A 19,250-nucleotide genomic window follows, 5' to 3' on the forward strand; every position below is an offset into this window, starting at 1 on the left:
GGGGGCTTGCATGGTATGCGAAGGATCTTGGCTTGTATTTTGTATGTATTTGAGAGTTAGTAAAGAATTTGCTCAGTTGGTGGGTAGTAACCCTTTCAAATGTACATTTTTAATAACTTTGCAGCAGAGGAACAGGATTGAAGAGAAATGTGGTGAGTGACCACAGCTTCAGTAGTACAGTCAACGAGAACCTTAACAAGGATAGTAGTGTATTAAGAATCCAAGATAAAGTGTTCTGGATTTAAGACAAATATTTAGAACATGAAGTAAGTAAGACTTCAGTAATATATTGTGAGGACTAAAGAAGTTTAAGATAATAGAGGTGGTAATATGAAACCAGGGTTTTTTGAAGTAGTAAGGATTGGAATGAAAAATATTAATGTAGGGGTTGACCTTGAACAAGTGGAAAGGCCCTTGTGAAATTAGAGCAAGGAGAAAAAAGTGGATATGTGTTACTAAATTTGTGGGTGAGAAGTCAAGATTTTCTAACTCAAGATAGTGGAAGGTTCATTTAAATGCTGGTGTACGTGTGAATCTCCCAGAAAGGAATATAAAATGTATTTGTTTAATTTATGTGACTGTAACTTTTCTTTTAACTTTTTAAAAAATTGTGGTAAAGTACACATAATGTAAAATCTACCATCATCACCATTTTTAAGTGTACAGGTCAGTGGTATTAAGTACGTTAATATTGTTTGCAACCATCACCAGAACTCTTTGTTTTGCAAAACTGAAACTCTGTACCCATTAGAGAATAACTCCCTATTTCCCCATCTCCACAGCCCCTGGCAACCACCATTGTATTTTCTGTCTATGACTTTGACTACTTTAATTACCTCCTATCAGTGCAGGCATATAGTTTTTGTCTTTGTGATTGGCTTATTTCACAGTTTGCTTCCTTTTTTAGGCTAAATAATATTTCAGTGGATTATACCACATTTTGCTTATCCATTCATCTATTGATGGACACTTGGGTTGCTTTCATATTTTAGCATAATAATGAATAATGTTGCAGTGAACATGGGTGTACAAATATTTTTTGAAACCCTGCTTTCAATTCTTTTGGGTATATACTCAGAAGTGGAATTGCTAGATTGTACAATAGTTCTGTTTTTAAATTTTGAGAAACTGCCATACTGTTTTCCACAGTGACTGCACCATTTTACATTCCTACCAACAGTGCACAAGGGTTCCAATTTCTCCATGTCCTTGCCAACACTAATTTTCTGGGATTTGTTTATTTTTTGTATAGTAGCAATCCTCATGGGTGTGAGGTGGTATGTCATTGTAGTTTAGTGACCGTGTAACTTTAATAATGTTCTGTGGAACACAGGGTTTGGTTAGGGAATTTGAGAAGACTGAAAACTTGGGAAGTTACTGAGGGGAATGAGTGAATAAGTGAATCAAAGATGTTAAGAATCTGATGCCACCAACTGCCTAGCTGAAGTGAGAAACCTTAATCAAACTTGGAGAATATACCACTGAGTAGTCAACTGAGGTTAGAGACTTTGTCACATTTGCAATTTAAAGGCTATTCTCTAATAGCCAGAAGATTATGTGTAGTATTTTAGGGTTGGGTATTGGCAGAGCTAATGGAACAGAACCACTAGTGGCATGTGCATAGCATGTTAACATTGGGGTACTTGAATTTATATGCAGTGGTTGGAAAGGTTGTGGTGCCAGACCAAGATATTGAGTTGTTTTTAAAAAAGCCTGGTGTTATCAGGTGCAGATATCAGCAAGATGGCAGAATAGGATTTTGCAGCACTCATCTCACCACAGAAATATCAATTTCAACAACTCTCTACCCATGAAAACACCTTTATAAAAGCTAAGGAAACTAGGTAAGTGATTACAGAGCCTGAGTGTGGCACAGAAATAAGAAAAGATGCATTGAAGAGGTTAAGAAGGAAAATTTTATGTTATCTGTGTCATGCCTCCCTCAACCCCAGGCAGAGCAACATGGAGAGAGATATTTTCCTCTTGAGGGAAAGAAAGAGAAGTGAGCACCAGACTTTGCCTCTTAATTCAACATTGAGCCTGCCCCAATAAAACCTAGTGCCAGACATGGCTCCACAGCCCCAGAATCCAGGCCAGTAACTATAGACAGCCTATAGGTTCACCCCAGTGCCGGGCTGGATCCCATAGCCCCAGGCTCCAGGCATGCCCAATGCCAGACCCATCCCTGTAGCCCCAACCTCCCGGCTGGCTGCTGTGGCCCCATACTCCAGCAGAACTAGGGTCCAGGCCAGTGCCATTTGACCCCAACACTTGGCAAGCCCCCTTTGACTCAGGTTCTAGGCCAACTTCCACAAACCTAGCCTTCAGGCTAATCTTCCACAGACCCAGGATCCTGTGGACCCAGGGTCCAGGCTGACGCTTGTAGACTCTGGTGCAAGGCTGCCACACATGTACAGGGGCTCCAGGACTTCCCCTGCTGACCCAGACTCCAGATCAGCCCTGGACTCAGGCTCCAGAGTCTTTGGACAGGCTGACTGGTGAAGGACTTTATTAGACAAAGCCAGTCTATAAAGACTAGAATAAGTCCCCACTTGTTCAAATGTTCAGGCACCAACACATGACTACAAGGATCAGGAATAGTCAGGGAACATGATACCACCAAAGGAACAAAATAAAGCACCAGTAGCCAGCCCTAAAGAAACAGAGATGTATAAGATATCTAATAAATAATTCAAAGTAGTTTTTTAAAGGAAGCTCAGTGAATTTCAAGAAAGTACAGAGAAATGATTCAGTGAAGTCGGGAAAACAACAAACGAACAAAATGAGAAATTTAATAGGCTATTATTTTTAAAAAATCAAATAGAAATTCTGGAGATGAAAAATACAGTGAATGAAATGAAAAATGCAAAAGAGCATGAACAACAGAATTGATCAAGCAAAAGAATGAATCTGAACTCAAAGACAGGTTAGAGAAGATAAAATGAAAAGGAATGAAGAAAGCTTACAGGATTTATGGCACAGCATCAAATGAATAAATATCGAGTTATAAGAATTCAAGAAGGAAGAGAAAGAGATGAAAGAACAGAAAGCCCATTTAAAGAACAGTGGGGAAACATATCTAGGTATAGGAAGTTCAAAGGTCTCCAATCAGATTGAATCCAAACAAGACTACACCAAGAAATACTATAATCAAACTGTCAAAAATCAAAGACAAAGAGAAGATGCTGAAAATAGTAAGAGAAAAGAAGCATATCACATATAAGGGAATTTCAGTAAGGCTCGTAATAGACTACTCAGCAGAAACCTTACAGACCAGGAGAGTGGGATGATACATTCAATGTGCTGAGGGGGACTAAAACCCTATTAGCCAAGAATACTTTACCTGGCAAAGCTGCCCTTCAGAAATGAGGGATAAATAAAGGCTTTCCCAGAAAAATAAAAGCAGAGGGAGCTTATTACCACCAGACCTCTCTTACAAGAAATACTAAAGGGAATTCTTCAACCTGAAAGAAAAGGACATGTATTAGTGACGTTAAAACATACAAAAGTATAAAATTCACTGGTAAAGTAACTACACAAATTTAAAATACTCTAATACTGTAATGGTGCTGTGCAAATCATGCATGTCTTTAGTATGAAGGTTAAAAGACAAAACTGTACAAAATGATAATAGTTACAATAATTTTTTAAAAGATGTACAATGTACGACAATGTATATTGTTACATCAAAAATGTAAAATACATGATGAGGGGAGAGGAAGGAAAAGTGTTTATATTTTTTATGCAATCACAGTTAAGGTGTTATCAGCTTAAAATAGCCTGTTATAACTATAAGCTGTTTTTTGTGAGACTTGATGATAACCACAAAGCAAATCATATGGTAAATACACAAAAGATAAAAAGTAACGAATCAAGGCATACCACTGGAAATAATCATCTAATCACGAAAGAAGGCAGCAAAGCAGGGAGGAAGAACGGAAGAAAATATCTACAAAACAACCAGAAAACAGTTAACAAAATGGCAGCAGTCAGTTTTTACCATCCATAATTACCTTGAATGAAGTCTCCAATCAAAACACATAGAATAGCTGAATGGATAATAAAACAAGACCCAACTATATGTTTTCTACAAGACACTCAGTTTACCTTTAAGGACACACATTGATTGTAAATGAAAGGACAGAGAAAAATATTCCAAGCAATTGGAAACCAAACGAGAGCAGGGATAGTTACACTTAAATCAGATAAAATGGACATCATGTCCAAAAATGATGAAACAAGACAAGTAAGGTCATTATATAATGACAAAGGGGTCAGTTTATCAAGAGGATATAACAATTGCAAGTATATATGTGCACTCAACATCAAAGCACTTAAATCTATAAAACAAATACATATCTGAAGGGGGAGGTAGACTGTAATACAGTGCTAATAGACTTCAGTATTCCACTTTTAGAATGGACAGATCATCACAAAGAAAAGCACTGCAGAAACATCAGATGTAAACTACATTTTAGTTCAAATGGACCTAACAGACTTATATAGAACATTCCATCGAAAAGTGGCACAATACACATTCATCTCAAATGCACATGGAACATTCTTGAGGATAACTCATATATTAGGTGACAAGTTTTAACAAATTTAAGAGGATTGACATCATACCAAGTATCTTTTTCTGACCACGATGGTAAGAAACTAGAAATCAATGATAGAATGAATTTTGGAGAATTCACGAATACATGGAAAGTAAACAGCCTGCTCCTGGTTACCTTATGGATCAAAGAAGAAATTAAAAGAGAAATTAAAAAAATATTTTGAGGCAAACAAAAATGGAAAGACAACATATTCAAACTTATGGGATGTAGCAAAAACTCTTCTAAGAGAGATGTTTATACCAGTAGATGCCTATATCAAAAAAGAAGAAAGAGCTCCAATAAACAACTTAGCATTATACATTGAGGAATTAGAATAGGAAGAACAAACTAAGCCCACAGTTTGGAAGGAAATAATAAGAGAAATAAATGAAATAGAGATTAGAGCAACAGTATAACAGAACAATATCAGTCAAACTAAGAGTTGGTCTTTTTAAAAGTTAAAAATCAAGAGATCTTTCGCTAGAGTGAGAGAGAGAAGTCAAATCAAATCAGGGATAAAATAGGAGACATTACCACTGGTACCAGAGAAATACAAGAGATCATAAGAGACTACTGTGAACAATTTATATGTCAACAAATTGATTTATCTAGAAGAACTGGATAAATTCCTAGACACATACAACCTGCTAAGACTTAATCATGAAGAAAAAGAAAATCTGAACAGACCAGTAACGACTAAGAAGTGCATCAGTAATAAAAAGTTTCCCACCAAAGAAAGCCCAGGACCTGACTGATGGCTTTACTGCTGAATTCTACCAAACATTTAAAGAAGGACTACTATAATATGAATTTTTCTTAAACTCTGATGAAAAATTGAAGAAGAAAGAATACTTCCAAACTCATTTCATAAGGTGAGCATTACCCTGATACCAAAGCCAGACACAGACTGTCCAGGAAAAGAAAGTTACAGGCCAGTTTCCCTGATGAATGTACAGACAAAATTCCTCAAGAAAATACTAGCAAACTGAATTCAATAGCACATTAAAAGGATCATTCACCATGATCAAGTGGGATTTATCTTAGGGATACAAGGATCATTCAACATACCCAAATCTATAAATCTGTAAAATGTGATACACCATTATTAATAGAATAAAGGAAAAACTCATATCTCAATGGATACAGAAAAAGCATTTGACAAAATTCAAAATTCTTTCATGAATAAAAACTCTTAACAAGTGAGATAGGTATAGGAGAAATGTACCTCTCAACACAATAAAGTCCAATATGACAAACTCACCACTAGCATCTTACTCAATGTTAAAAAGTTGGAAGCTTTTTTTTTCTAAAATCAGGAATAAGATAAGAATGCCCACTCTTGCCATTTCTATTCAACATAGTTATGGAAGTCCTCACCAGAGCAAGTAGGGAAAAGGGGAAAAAAAAAAAAAAAGGCATCCAAATAAGAAAGGAAGAAGTTAAATTGTCCCTGTTTGCAGATTATATGATCTCAGGTATAGAAAACCGTGAAGACTCCACCAAAACAATGTTAGGACTAATTAGTGAATTCAGTAAAACTACAAAACACAAAATCAAAATACAAACACTAGTGGCATCTGTACACTAACAATGAACTATCTGAAAAAGAAATTAAGCAAACAATTCTGTTTATAATAGCTACAAAGAAGTACAACTGGCCTTCCATATCCGCCGTTCTGCATCCTCAGATTGAACCAACTGTTGGGAAAAAAACTCCTGGGGAAAAAAATAAGACTACAACAATAAAAAATAATACAAATAAAAACAATACAACAGCTATTTACATAGCATTTACATTGTAGTAAGTATTAGGTCATTAAATATGAAATGTCTGAGTTGGAATCAAAAGTTAGTTTATTATATCTCAAACAAGATGTACAATTAATCAATGTATGTGCCTAACCTGTCAACACGGTGTGCCATCTTAACAGTAGCTTATGCCAGCAGTGAAGAAGCCTGGAGAGTAAGTGGCGATGAAATGACCAAAGGCGTTTTCCACAGCTTGTTGAGAATTGAATATTTTTCTCTGCAAGAAGTGGTCCAAAGCCTGGAAAAAGTAGTCAGTTTGTTGCAAGGTCTGGTGAATATGGTGGATGAGAGAGAGTTTCTAAGTCCAGTTTCTGTAGTTTGAGCAGCATTGTTTTTTACAACGTGGTTTGCAAGAGGATTTGCCTGTCTTTATTGACCAATCTTAACTGCTTAATGACAAGCATCTTCATTATTTTGTCCAGTTGGTTGCAGTAGACATTTGCTGCAATCGATTGACCAGGTTTTATGAAGCTGTAGTGGATACCAGTGCTGGACCACCAAACAGATACCATTAGTTTTTTCAATGAATATTTGGTTTTGGACTGTGTGTTGTCACTTCGTCTTTATCCAGCCATTGTGCTGAATGCTTTTGATTGTCAAAAAGAAGCCATTTTTTTACCACACATAACAATATGGTGTAGAAATGGTTCACCTTTATGTCGTGACAGCAAAGAAAGGCAAGCTTCGAGACAGTTTCTCTTCTGATGCTCCTTTGATTCATGCGGACCCCATCTATCCATCTTCTTTACATTACCCATTTGTTTCAAATGGTCTAACATTGTTGGAATAGTGACATCAAACCTTGCTGTTAATTCATGCGTAGGTTGAGATGGATTCACTTGCACTACAGCTTTCAGCTCATCATTATCCATCTTGGTCTCAGGTCACCCACATGGCTTATTTTCCGGATTAAAATCACCAGCACAGAACTTCTCAAACCATGGGCGCACTGTGTGGAATTAGCCACATCCTTCCCCAAAACTTCGTTGATACTTCAAGCTGTCTGCACTACACTGGTTCCACAACGGAACTCATATTCAGAAATAACACAAACTTTTGACTTATCCATGGTTTCACAAAAATTATTCTAGAAAAATTTTTGAAAGATAATCACAAGCCACAACATGTGTTTGGAAGAATGAGGCTGTAACTTCACACACACACACACACACACACACACACACACACACACACAAAGTATGAAAGTGAAATGTCAGAGATATCAACTGTCAAACTTAGTACTTAAGGAAATCGGACATTCCATACTTAATAACCTAATATAAGTAATCCAGAGATGATTTAAAGTGTATGGGAAGATATACATAGGTTATATGCAAATACTATGCCATTTTATATAAGGGAGTTGAGCATCTGCAGATTTGGATATCTACAGGGGATCTTGGAACCAATATTCTGCACGTTGCAAGGGATGCCTGTATTTACGAATAAATTTAACCTAGGAAGTGAAAACTGTAAAATATTTATGAAAGAAATTGGAGAACATACAAATAAATGGAAAGTTGTCCTGTGTTTATGGATTGGATGAATTAATATTATAAAATGTCTGTAGTATCCAAAGCGATTTACAGATTTAATGCAATCCTTATCAAAATTCCAATGTCATTTTTCACAGAAATAGAAAAAACAATTCTAAAATTTGTATGGAACCACAGAAGTTTATGAATAGCCAAAGGAATCTTAAATAAATAGGCCAGTGAAGAGACAGCCCATGGAATGGGAGAAAGTATTTGCATCTGGTAAGGGATTAATATCCAAAATATATAGGGAACTCAAACATCTCAATAGTAAGGAAACAACCCAATTAAGAAATGGGCGAAGGATCTGAACAGATAATTCTCAATAGAAGACATACAGATGGCCAACAGGTAAATGAAAAACTTAACATCATTAATAATCAGGAAAATGCAAGGTAAAATGACAATTGGATATCACTTCACACCTGTTAGAATGCTTATTATCAAAGATATGAAGGGTAAGGGTTGGTGGAGGATGTGGAGAAAAGAGAACCCTTGTACACAGTTGTTGGGAATGTGAATTAATAAAGTAATTATGGACAACACCATGGGGTTCCCTCAAAAAATCAGCAATAGAACTATCATATGTATCAGCAGTTCCATTAGTGGCTGTATATTCAAAGGAAATGAAATCAGTATGTCAAAGAAATCTACACTCCTGTGTTCATTTCAGCATTATGTGCAATATCCAGGATATGGAATGAATTTAAATGCCCATGAGTGGATAAAGAAAATGTGATATATGTGCACAATGGAATACTATTCAGCCATAAAAAGAAACAGAAATCCTATCACTTGTGAAAAACAGGGATGAACTTGGAGGACATTAATAAAGTAAAATAAGCTAGGAACAGAAAGGCAAATACTACATGATCTCACTTATATGTGGAAGCTAAAAACTCATGGAAGTAGACAGTAGAATGGTGGTTACCAGGGGCTGGGGGCGGGTGGGATAGGGTTGTGGAGATGTTGGCCAAAGGATACAAAATTTCAGTTACATTGGTGGAATTGTTCAAGAGATCTTTTGTATAACATGGTGACTATAGTTAATAACAGTGTTTTGTATTCTTGGAAATCACTAAGAGAATATATTTTAAATGTTCTTCAAAATATAAGTATATGAGGTATTGCACATGTATACCTTGATCTAGGCACTCCACAATGTATACTTATTTGAAAACTTCCTATGTAGATGATAAATATGCACTATTTTTATTTGTCAAAAATAAATTTTAAAAATTGTTAAAAAAAAACAAAACTTGGTGTCTTCACAGCTTAAGGAGCTAGTCTAGTATGAGTGAAACTCTTACAGGGATAGATGAGATGATAATAATCAGAGGTTAGGTGTTTAATATGCCTAGCCAAAGACAAAGTAGTAATTTGCTGAAATAAAGAGGAGCTTTATTGCATGAAACTGAATTTAATGAAGATCTCTTAACAAAGGCAAATATTTTGGGTCTGGAATGTTGGAATGGGACATACAGACTTTGAAATCACTTTACTGGATAATGTAACAGGCTACAAAATAGAGGCTTTAGTATGTGGGTTTAATTTACCAGAACAGAAGGGAAAGCCACAACACATTCAGGTGGATCACACCGGTTTCAAATTAAAAGTTGCTTTTTTGCTTTGTTTGGGGGTAGGGGGTCGGGCATTTTTTGTTTTTAATGCAGGGAATTAGAAGAATAATGGTGGACTTAAAAGGGTTGTAGGATAAGCAGCACCTTTAGGGGAGAACCAGACTTTAATGAAAGTTAAGAAGTTCAGGGGCTATTATATAAAGCAGTTGAAGATGGCATACAGCCTGTGTCATAGTGGGTTTCTAGAGATCTTTGTGGAATTGGTTAGGAGGATGAGTCAAGATTAAAGAATGGAAGAAGATGGATGAAGCTTGCATTTTGTAGTAAAAACCAAGGATAATGAGCGTGTGAGGCATGATAGGATATTTGTCACAAGTTTCCAGATGACGCTCTGGTGTTTAGTGTTTGTTGAGTTAAGCTTGACTGTGTTAAAGTAGAGTGACAGGAAATTAAACCTACCATATTTCAACAGAGCTGTGTAAGGTTCTAGCCATAATTGCTATGGGAATATAGTACTAAGCCTTCAAGGCTTCCACCGTTTCTTGAGTTTCCTATACCTTTAGAAACCATAACTGGGCAGCACTTTAGTAAGGTGAGTAGGTCGAGGTTTGTTCTGCCACAGTATGGTAAACTCTCATTTGCAAAATAGTTAATGAAGGATTCTTGCTTTACATAAGAACTAACTAGGGTGGTTCATTAACGGCAGTGTCTCACATTTGTTGAAGCACTATTTTTTTGGGCACTTTTATATACATTTACATATGGCTTACTTTAGAGAACATCTTGGGTGCATTTTAAATTGTAATTTTTATACACGTAAGGAACATAGGAATTCTTCGTGTTGCCTATTGCCCAGGGTGCGGAAGAGCATAGTAAAAATTTTTGGCAGCTGGATACCATTTTGGAGTTAAGCCTAGAAACAACGAACATAATAACCCAGATTTTAAAGTTTAATTATAGGTTTATTCTACCTGAGTTTTGTTTAGATTTATAGATACCATGCAGTAGAGTCTTTTTGTATGTATTAATTTAGACTCATTGATTTTCTTAATGATTTCAAATCAATTTCACATTAACTTCAGATTTCTCATGTTTGGTAATTACTCCCCCTCTCTCTAACACTAAGGTTTTGTTTTCAAATGTATAACTATAAATGAAGCAAGGGCCAATGTATCCAGTGATTTATGGTTCGGTAAAGCAAGGCCGTTTAAATAAACTTTCAGTTTGCTTTAAATATTAGAATCCCCAGGACCCAGTCCTAAGGATATTTTTTAATCTTTCTCTCTAGGTTAAGAGCTTAATCATCTATCCTCTGGCAACTCTCATTTCCATCTTCAACTCTAACTTAACCCTTTGAACTGTAGACTCACTTATCCAACAATTGGGTGCCTGATTTTCAAATTTAACATATCCAAAGTGTTCTTGATTTTCATCCTTTCAAGTCTACTTCTCTTGTAATCTTTTGCCCTCTCAATCAGTAGCAGCTCTTTTTTTTTTTTTTCCCCTAGTTCAACCAAAAGCCTTAAAATCATCTTTGCTTTGAGTATGCTTCACATACTCAAAATTATTGGCTAGTTGGCTGCACCTTCAAAATATTCCTAATTTAACCACTTTTTGCCATTTATGCGTCTATTACCCTGAGTAAAGCCATCACCTTTTGTCAAAAGAATGAAATTGATTCCCAATCGTCTTGCCCTTTGCAGTGCATTCTATAGTAGCAGCCAGAATGGTTTTTTAAAATCTAACTTAAACCTTGTTACTTATGCTCAAAATCTTCAAAGACTTTCCATTTCTCTCAAAGTGAAATCTGGAGATCTTCATGGCCCTGTATGAACTGGCTCTCTTTCACTTCTGTGACCTATCTCTCTCTTGCTCATCTCTGTCTAAACTGACTTATGCTCTTGCTCCCATGTTGTTTTGTTCTTAAGACTTGTGCCTATTGTCTATGATCCTTCTCTATGCTATATACATAGCTTCAGTAATTTCCAAAACGTCTATATTTCATTGAGCTCTCTGCTGAAATGATGCTTTTCCTGACCAAATTCATCAAAGAATGGCCACTTTCCACTTTCCTCCTTCTCTGTTCCTCTTACCTTGCTGTATGTTTCTTCAGGGGATTTAGTGTCCTTTGACTTCTTTTGTAATGATTTTTTTTTGTTTTGCTCCTTTACCACTAGAATGGAAGCCTAATGAGAGTGCCTGACGTACAGTAGATAGTAACTACTGATATGAAAAAATGAAGATACTAAATTTATGCAAAATGTTTGTTTCTGCCTTTTTAATTCCCTTGCAGAAATGTAGGAAGAATATTTTAGGGTAAGTTTATGTATAAATAAACTGATATATATGTGCACAGTAGGACATGGATAATAACACCTAACATCTTTTGAGCATTTACCGTATGGTGAGTCATTGTGCTCCATACTATATGTGCATTATCTCAAATATGGTAGGAGAGCTGACCCTTCTAATCAGAGTACAGTATGGAGATACAGCCTGGATGCTTTTATTTTGTATATGATTTCAAACTTAGGTATAATTACACATGTATAAGCATTTATGGATCAAATAATATCTCAAAATGTTTTCTGAAGTAAAAGAAATCTCTTAAATAGATGGTTTTTCTGTTTTCAAGATTTTCTCCTATGATCTCTAATAATATATTCTTCTTCTCCAGATTTAACCTTTGCCAGGTTCTTTTGTATGCTTCTGATATACCCAAGAAACTGGGAGGTATTGTGACATCTATTGTCCTTCAAGGTCAAATAACTAGGAAAAGGTAGGGTTAACTGACACCGTTTTCTAGACAGTATCAGAAGAGAAGTTGAAAAATCTTTATTGAGGCTCTGTAATTTGCTAGGTTCTGAGGATACAATAGTTACGTTATTGAGTCATGTGCCTAATGGAGCTTGTCATTTTAGTAAGTAGTCAGTTAAAATAAGGTAACAGAGTAGGTACAGGTTGCTATGGCAGTGCAGAGGAAGAATACCTAATTGTTTTGGAAGTGATATATAAACTGTAAACCTTCAGGATGATTGGCGATAAGCAGGAAGAATGATTTTTCTAAGACCTGGTGTCAGGGAATACAGCAGAATAAGTTTGCTGATCTGTAGGAAGTTCAGTATTGCTGTAATGTGGAGTTAGGTAATGAAAGAAGGTGTGGAAAATGCAGCTGGAAGTAGAAAGCCAGGACCAGATTGCGAAAAGCCTTGATACTACCTTAAAGCCCTTCTCTTCCTCTTGACAGATACAAGGGAGCCAATGAAAGGCATTAAGTATGGAAGTGTCTGTCTACTCTTCTGCCACTTGAAGCATCATATAATACTAGACCTTCTGTTTTAAATATAAGGAAACGTGCTTCTAGTTTATGGTGGGGATGGTTGAGTAGATGGGCTACCTCTGGCTGAGTCTTCTCAGAAAGTAGAATGAGTTATGTAATATAAAGAAAGGTTTTTAGAATCAGTGTGAATTTGGAATTTTATTTATTTGTATTCTTATTTGTTCTCAAAAAGATTTTAGAAAGTATTAATGAGAATCATTTACCTTTAGTACATATAGAACTTGTCAGCTTTAAATGAGGTTCAAAGCCAAAAGAGATCAATGAAGATGTAAGAAATGCCACTGCCCCAAACTAGCAGAACATTTGGATTCATTGAGTTCTTTGTTTCTAACTACTGTCTCTCTCCTAGCTTAATTATGAGGATTAAATGACATAATGTACATAAATCACTTACTAAATGTTGATGAATGCTTTTTCTTGTTTTTAACATCTCAACTTGTAGCACTACCTTCTATCTTGTTGCCCATACCAGAAACCTAGGCATTATCTCCAGCTCTTCCAGCTTATATTACCTCCTACAAACTATTTTTAAGTATTTCTTGGGTCAGTTTCATCCTCTTTATTATTGCTACCACTTTGCCTGGACTATTAGAGTAGTCATTACCTTACTGGATTGCCCACCTCCAGTTTTGCCCACTTTAGTTCCAGTGTTGAGAATGGAATTATTGTAAAGGCAAATGTGATTCATCACTTACCTGCTTGAAACCCTGTAGTGACTCCTACTGCATTGGTTCTTATCTAGTAGTTTATGAATCTTCTGGAAAAAAGTGCATGCAGTTCTTCTTAAGTATATATACAATATTTATGGGGAGAAGGGTATTTATTAGTTATTGGATTATTCTTCTGTTGACCAACATAAGAATTTGTTATTATGGCTTGTGATGTCTGGCTTCTTCTTACCTCTCCATTTTCATATTTGTTGAACCTTTTCTTGAACACTGGGCTCTTGAAGCACTTGTAGTTGCCTTATGATACCATCTTCTCGCTCCCCTGTACCTTTACTCACTCATTTTCCTCTCTCTGAAACATTCTTTCCGCTGTTTGTGTCATGAGCTCCTAGTCATCTTTTGTGATTCACCTCTGCGAAGTTGCCTCTCCTCTCTTTTTTTTTTTTTTTTTTGCCATTCCTCTGTAGTGATATGAAATCGTCTGGCTTTCTCCTTCTTTAAATGTTAAGTTCCTTGAAAAGCCCATTTTATATAGCCTAAGGACCTGGAATAGTTAGAAATTCTCAAGCAGAGTTTGATCTATACTGAAGTAGACATTTGGAAGTCATTTAGTTGTTCCTTAATCTTCAAAAGAAGATCAAACTGTCCAAAGAGAAATTCAAAAGAGAAAATGTCTAGTAGCTGATCCCTGAAGAGTGCAAATGTTTCTAGATTTGGAAGGGAAGTCTCTGAAAAACAGCCAGAGAGAAAGGAGGAAACCGGGAAATAGTGTCCTAAAGCCCAAAGTCAATAATTTCCTAAATGTCTGTATTTCTTACCAAGGTGAAGTAAAGTAAGTAGTGAAAAGTAGTGACTTGTCTAGAACAGATTCTACATTCCCAGCGACAGAAGCTAGGTTACAGGTACAGTAAACTCTGGACATAATTCTTTTCCTACATACAGTTATTATTGTTCTCCGTTGCTGCTTTGAACTATTCCTGTTATTCTCTCAGCATAAAAATCCCTGATCCTTCAAAGCTTGTGCCTTTTTGCAATGTCATCCTTGGTTTGTCTTTATCATCTAGTGAGCTCTCAATTTCTTCTTAGTCATTGAAGACTGATCAGTCATCTCCATGTTCTTTCACTCTACCTCAAATCTACTGTCTTCTTTGTTTATATGATTAACCCCAGTTCCCTAGCATCTCAACGTCCCAGCTATTTTATCTGCAATAGCATTCGCTTCTGTGTCACTGCTGTTCCCCACATGTATGGGTATGCCAACCTGCCCTGTTTTATCCCTGAAACTTTCAGAGAAAACACCCTGCCTCAGGTTGCAGTCTTTGAATGCTCTCCTACTTTCTTAAACTTGTTTTCTCTCATTGCATCTCTGCTTCCTTCTCTTTGAAGCATGTCCTGTGGGCCCTCTACTATCCTCTGACATCAGTCTTCTGGTTCCTCTAATTCCTGACATGCACTTCTCAGACCCAGCAGGTTGAATAAATATTGTTTCACATGTCCCTTCTTCTAGAGAGCAGTAAGCACATATTAATTGATTAGGAAGAAACAGATTTATATCAGTTCATGTATATAAGAACTAAAGAAAAAATGTTCAGGTAGCTTTTAAAAGAATTATACTAAAAAGATAACAATTTATCATATTGATGATTTTAAGTGTACAGAACAGTAGTGTTAACTGTGTGCACATTGTTGTTCATCAGATCTCTAGAACTTTTTCATCTTACAAAACTGAAACTCTACATCCATTGAACAGCTCCCTTTTTGCCCCTCTTCCTATCTCTTGGTAAATAACATTTTACTTTCTATTTCTAAAATCGAACTATTTTACTACGTGATATAAGTGAAATGATGAAGTATTTGTCTTTTTTGTGATTGGTTTATTTCACATAGTGTAATGTCCTCAAAGTTCCTCTGAGTTGTAGTGTATTATAGGATTTCCTTCCTTTTTTTAAGGCTGAATAACATTGCATTACCATATTTTCTTTATCCAACCATTTGTTGATGGACATTTAGTTTGCTTCTATTTGGCTATTGTGAATACTGTTGAAATAAACATGAGTGTACAAATATCTCTTTGAGAGCCTGTTTTCAGTTCTTAGGGATATATTCCCAGAAGTAGGATTACTGGATCATATGTATTTTATTTTTTTTTAACACTTTATTATTTTTTTACAGTAGTTTTAGGTTCACATCAAAATTGAGAGGAAGGTACAGAGATTTCCCATATATTGCGTCTCCTACACATGTGTAAACTTTCCCCTTATCGGCATCCCCCACCAGAGTGGTACATATGTTATGGTACATGTGTTACAGTCAGTGATTTTACATTGATACATCATAATCACCCAAAGTCCATAGTTTATATTAGGGTTTATTCTTAGTGTTATACATTCTGTGGCTTTGGACAAAGTATAATGATGTGTAATCCACCATCATAGCATCATACAGAGTATTTTCACTGCTGTAAAAATCCTCTGTGTTCTGCCTGTTTATCCCTTTTCACCTGCCTCCATCCCTTGGCAACCTCTGATCTGTCCATCCCTTGGCAACCTCTGATCTGTTTATTGTCTCCATAGTTTTGCTTTTTTCACAATGTTATGTATTTGAAATCATACAGTATGTAACCTTTTCAGATTGACTTCTTTCTTTTAGTGATATGCATTTAAATATTCTCCATGTCTTTTCATGGTTTTTGTCAGAGATCGTTAACACTTCTCTTTTAGCACTAAATAATACTCCATTTTCTGGATGTATCACAGTTTATTTATTGACCTAATGAAAGACATCTTAGTTGGCTCCATGTATTGCTATAATAAATAAAGCTGCTATAAACATCCATGTACAGGTTTTTGTGTGAACTAAAGTTTTCAAACACTTTGGGTAAATACCAAGGAACAGAATTGTTGGATCTTGTGGTAAAAGTATGTTTAGTTTTGTAAGAAATGGTCAGAGTGTCTTCCAAAGTGACTGTACCTTTTTGCATTTTTACCAGCAACGGATGAGAGTTTCTGTTGCTTCACGTCCTCACCAGCATTTGGTGTTATCAGCATTCTGGATTTTGGCTATTCTAATAGGTGTGTAAAGGTATCTTGTCTTAAATATGCATTTAAATATGCCTTTTCCTGATGGCATTATGTGTGACATATTATGCTTAATTACCATCTGTGTATCTTCTTTGGTGCGGTGTCTGTTAAGGTTTTTGGCATTTTGAAAATTTTTGTCTTTTTGTAGACACAGGTCTCACTATGTTGTCCATGCTGGTCTGGAACTGCTGGTCTCATGTGATCCTCCTCTCTGGACATCCCAAAGTGCTGGGAGTAGGGGCATGAGCCACCACACCCAGTCTGACCCATTTTTGATTGGGTGATTTGCTTTCTTGTTGTAGAATTTTAAGAGTTCCTTATACATTTTAGTTAGTAGTCTTTTATCAGATGTGTTTTTTTGTAAATATTTTCTCCCCATCTGTGGCTTTTCTTTTCATACTCTTCACAGTATCATTTGCAGAGCAGAAATTTTTAATTTTAATAAAGTTCAATATATCAATTTGGGGGGGGTGCCTTTGGCATCATCTAAAAAGTCACTAAACCCAAGATCTAGATTTTTCTCCTTTTGTTATCTTATAGGAGTTTCATAGTTTTGAGTTTGACAGTTAATTCTTTGATTTATTTTGAGTTTATTTTTTGTGAAGGGTGTAAGATCTGTGTCTAGACTCCTTTTTTTTGTTTACATGTGGATGTCCAGTTGTTTCAGTACTGTTTATTGAAAAGACTTTTTTTCTCCATTTTCTTTATTGTGTTGCCTTTGCTCCTTTGTCAAAAATTGTCATTGCTCCTTTGGTTATATTTATGTGGGTCTGCTTCTGGCTCTCTATTCTATTTCGTCTTATTTCATAAATGCCACACCATCTTGATTATTATAGCTTTTATAGTAAGTTTTTTTTTTTAATTTCAAAATATTAAGGGGATACAAATGTTTTTGTTACATGAATACTTTGTATAATGCTTGAGTCAGGGCTTTTGGTGTTCAGTCACCAGAATAGTGTTCACTGTATCCAATAGGTAACTTTTTATCCCTCATACCCTGCTCTAAGTCTCCTGGCTTCCTGACTTCCAATATCCTTTATATCTCTTTGCGCCTGTGTGTATCTGTCTTTTAGCTTCCACTTATTAGAACATACGGTCTTTCGTTTTTCCATTTCTGAGATACATCACTTAGGGTAATGGTCTCCAGTTCCATCCAAATTGCTACAAACAACATTATTTCATTCCTTTTTATGGCTGAATAGTACTCCATGGTATGTATATACCACATTTTCTTTATCCACTCATTAATTGATGAGCTCTTAGGTTGATTCCACATCTTTACAATTGTGAATTGTGCTACAATAAACATTCGAGTGCAGGTATCTTTTTTATAGTAAGTCTTGAAAGCAGTAGTGTCAGTCTGACTTTGTTCTTCTGTTAATATTGAGCTGTTAATTTTTATTCTGGGTCATGGAATAGCTCTGCATTTATTTAGTTCTTTGATTTCTTTTTTTTTTTTTTTTTTTTTTAGTTTTTCTTATGTAGATATTATACAAATTTTGTTAGATCTGTACCTAAGTTATTTAATTTGGGGAATGCTAATGTAAGTGGCATTGTGTTTTTAATTTCAAATTTGACTTGTTCATTGCTAGTATACAGGAAAGCTATTGACTTTTGTATATGAACCTTGTATCCTATAACCTTGCTGTAGTTGTGTATTAGTTCCAGGAGTTTTTTGTGGATTCCTGCAGATATTCTACACACACAGTCATTTCATCTGCAAATAAAGGCAGTTTTATTTCTTTCTTCTCAATCAGTATATCTTTTATTTCCTTTTCTTGTCTTATTATATTATCTAGTACTTCCAGTATGGAGTGGCGAGAGGGGATATTCTTGTTTTGTTCCTAATCTTAGTGGGAAAGTGTCTAGTTTTTCATTGTTAAATATGATGTTAGCTATAGGTTTTTTGTAGACCTTCTTTCTCAGGTTCCCTCTATTTGTAGTTTACTAGGAGTTTTTATTATGAATGGATGTTGGGTTTTGTCAGAGGCTTTTTGGCATCTGTTGATATGGTCAGATGATATTTCTTCTTTAGTCTGTTATGATGAAGTATATTAATTGATTCTTGAATATTGAACCATCCTTGCATACCTGGAATAAATCTCACTTAGTGGTAGTGAATACTTTTTTTTACACGTTATTGTATTTGATTTGCTAATACTATGATGTACTTTTGCATCTATGTTCATGAGAAATTTTGGTCTATAGTTTCCTGACAATGTCTTGTGTCTGGTTTTGGTATTAGGGTAATGCTGGCTTCACTGCATGAGATAGGAGCATCCCCTCTGCTTCTGTCTTCTGAAAGAGATTATAGAGAATTGGTGTAATTTCTTCCTTAAATGATTTGTAGAATTCATCAGTGAACCCATCTGGGCCTGGTGCTTTCAATTTTGGAACATTGTTAATTATCAATTCAATTTTTTTAATAGATAGATGCCTTTTAAACAAGATTATCTATTTCTTCTTATAAGAGTTCTGACAGATCATGTCTTTCAAAAAATTGATTTATTTCGTCTAGGTTATCAAATTTGTAGACATAAAGTTGTTCACAGTATTATTTCAGTATCTTTTAATGTCCATGGGATCTCTAGTGATATCCACTCTTTCATTTCTGATATTAGTAATTTATGTCCTTTTTCT

The 19,250-nt window shown here is 35.6% G+C and overlaps 1 protein-coding gene across 3 annotated transcripts in view; it reads left to right on the forward strand.

The window, feature by feature from the left end:
• The window catches only part of UBE3A (ubiquitin protein ligase E3A), a 120,282-nt gene that overhangs the window by 47,334 nt on the left and 53,698 nt on the right, over positions 1–19,250 (forward strand). The gene's annotated exons all lie outside the window — the stretch shown is intronic.

Source organism: Propithecus coquereli, unplaced genomic scaffold (genome assembly GCF_000956105.1).
Source record: "Propithecus coquereli isolate 6110/MARCELLA unplaced genomic scaffold, Pcoq_1.0 Scaffold28, whole genome shotgun sequence".
Classification (NCBI taxonomy): domain Eukaryota; kingdom Metazoa; phylum Chordata; class Mammalia; order Primates; family Indriidae; genus Propithecus; species Propithecus coquereli.